Below are 3,271 nucleotides of genomic sequence, written 5' to 3'. Positions count from 1 at the left end.
GATCATTGGTCAGCTCTGCACAAGTAAAAAGAAAAAAGTAATGAAAACAAGGAAAGAATTGACATGTTACTGATAGCAGTAAAACCTATAAAACTGTGAATGTCAGGTATGAATGAGTCACAGTTTCAACTAGCAAAGTTGATTTTGATAAGTTGAGGATAGATATGGTAATTACTAAACAAACATAGTAAGACGATGTGCAAATATCATGCTAACAAAGGGCAAAATGGAATAATGAAAAACATTAAATCAATCTAAAACAATAAGTGAAGAAGAGGAAAACAGCATAGAACAAAAGAGGAAATAGAAAGCAAAGATTAAAATTTAAACCCAGGAGACCTTCAAGATGGTGGAGGAATAAGATGTGGAGATCACCTTCCTCCCTACAAATACATCAGAAATACATCTACATGTGGAACAACTCCTACAGAACACCTACTGAACGCTGGCAGAAGACCTCAGACCTCCCAAAAGGCAAGAAACTCCCCACGTACCTGGGTAGGGCAAAAGAAAAAACATAGACAAAAGAGTAAGGACAGAACCTGCACCTCTGGGAGGGAGCTGTGAAGGAGGAAATGTTTCCACATACTAGGAAGCCCCTTCACTGGCGGAGACTCGGGGGGGAGGGGGAAGCTTTTGAGCCAGGAGGAGAGCTCAGCAACAGGGATGCAGAGGGCAGAGCAAAGAGATTCCCGCACAGAGGATCTGTGCCGACCAGCACGCAATAGCCCGAGAGGCTTGTCTGCTCACCCGCCAGGGCGGACGGGGGCTGTAAGCTGAGGCTCAGGCTTCAGAGGTCAGACCCCGGGAGAGGACCAGGGTTGGCTGCGTGAACACAGCCTGAAGGGGGCTAGTGCACCACAGCTAGCTGGCAGGGAGTTAGGGAAAATGTCTAGACCTGCCTAAGAGGCAGGGGTGCGAGAGAAGAGGGGATTCAGAGCAATGCCTAAACGAGCTCCAGAGACGGGCGCGAGCCGCAGCTATCACCGCAGACACCAGAGACGGGCATGAAATGCAAAGGCTGCTGCTGAGGCCACCAAGAAGCCTGTGTGCAAGCACAGGTCAGTATCCATGCCTCCCCTCCCGGGAGCCTGTGCAGGCTGCCACTGCCGGGGTCCCATGATCCAGGGACAACTTCCCCTGGAGAACACACAGTGCACCTCAGGCTGGTGCAACGTCATGCTGGCCTCTGCAGCTGCAGGCTTGCCCGGCATTCCGTTCCCCTCCCTCCCCCCGGCCTGAGTGAGGCAGAGCCCCCGAATCAGCTGCTCCTTTAACCCCGTCCTAACTGAGCGAAGAACGGACACCCTCAGGCGACCTACATGGAGAGGCGGGACTAAATACAAAGCTGAACACCAGAAGTTTGTTCAAAGAAGAGAACAAAGAGAACAAAGAAGAGAAATGGAAATTTCTCCCAGTGGCCTCATTAGCAGCAGATTAAATCTCCACCATCAACTTCATGCACCCTGAATCTCTGGAAAACCTGAATAGACAAAAAATCGTCCCAAAATAGAGGCAGCAGACTTTGGGAGCAACTGTAGACTTGGGGTTTGCTTTCCGCATCTAATTTGTTTCTATGTTTATCTCAGTTTAGTATTTAGAGTTTACTATCATTGGTAGATTTGCTTATTGATTTGGTTGCTCTCTTCCTTTTTTTTTTAATTTATAGATTTCTTTTTCCTTTTACTCTTTCTGTGAGTGTACATGAGTATGCTTCTTTGTATGATTTTGTCTGTATAGCTTTGCTTTTGCCATTGTCCTAGGGTTCTATCCTTTTTTTTTTAGTATAGTTTTTAGCACATCATCATTGGTGGATTTGTTTTTTGGTTTGGTTTCTCTCTTCTTTCTTTCTATTTTTTTATTACATTTTGCTTTTTTTATTTTTAATATTTTTTATTTTAATAACTATTTTATAAAATTTTTTTTTCTTTCTCTCTTTTTTCTCTCTTTTCTTCTGAACCAGGTGGCTGACAAGGTCTTGGTGCTCCAGCAAGGTTCAGGCTTGTGCCTCTGAGGTGGGAGAGCCAAGTTCAGGACATTGGTCCACCAGAGACGTCCCAGCTCCACGTAATATCAAATGGTAAAAGCTCTCGAGAGATCTCTATCTCAACGCAAAGACCCAGCTCCACTCAATGACCAGCAAGCTACAGTGCTGGACACCCTGGCAAACAACTAGCAAGACAGAAACATAACCCCACCCATTAGCAGCGAGGCTGCTTAAAATCATAATAAGGTCACAAACACCCCAAAACACACCACTGGACTCAGTGGTGCCCACCATAAAGACAAGATCCAGCCTCATCCACCAGAAAACAGGCACTAGTCCCCTCCACCAGGAAGCCTATGAAAGCTGCTGACCCAACCTTACCCACTGGGGGCAGATGCCAAAAACAATGAGAACTACGAATGTGCACCCTGCGAAAAGTAGACCCCAAACACAGTAAATTAAACAAAATGAGAAGACAGAGAAATATGCAGCAGGTAAAGGAGCAAGGTAAAAATCCACCAGACCAAACAAATTTAGAAGAAATAGGCAGTCTACCCGAAAAAGAATTCACAGTAATGATAGTAAAGATGATCCAAAATCTTGAAAATAGAACGGAGAAAATACAAGAAACATTTAACAAGGACCTAGAATAACTAAAGAGCAAACAAACAATGATGAATAACACAATAAATGAAATTTAAAATTCTCTAGAAGGAATCAATAGCAGAATAACTGAGGCAGAAGAATGGACAGAGACCTGGAAGATAAAATAGTGGAAATAACTACTGCAGACCAGAAAAAAGAAAAAAGAAGGAAAAGAACTGAAGACAGTCTCAGGACCTCTGGGACAACATTAAACACACCAACATTCAAATTATAGAGGTTCCAGAAGAAGAAGAGAAAAAGAAAATATTTGAAGAGATTATAGTTGAAAACTTCCCTAACATGGAAAAAGAAATAGTCAATCAAGTCCAGGAAGCACAGAGAGTCCCATACAGGATAAATCCAAGGAGAAACACACCAAGATGCATATTACACAAACTATCAAAAATTAATACAAAGAACAAATATTAAAAGCAGCAAGGGAAAAACAACAAATAACATACAAGGGAATCCCCATAAGGCTAAAAGCTGATCTTTCAGCAGAAACTCTGCAAGCCAGAAGAGACTGGAAGGACATATTTAAAGTGATGAAAGGGAAAAACCGACAACCAAGATTACTCTACACAACAAGGATCACATTCAGATTCGACGGAAAATTTAAAACCTTTACAGACAAGCAAA

Source organism: Lipotes vexillifer, unplaced genomic scaffold (assembly GCF_000442215.2).
Source record: "Lipotes vexillifer unplaced genomic scaffold, Lipotes_vexillifer_v1.1 scaffold1016, whole genome shotgun sequence".
Taxonomy (NCBI): domain Eukaryota; kingdom Metazoa; phylum Chordata; class Mammalia; order Artiodactyla; family Lipotidae; genus Lipotes; species Lipotes vexillifer.
The sequence above is the reverse complement of the archived record's forward strand: the minus strand, read 5'-3'. Positions refer to the sequence as shown.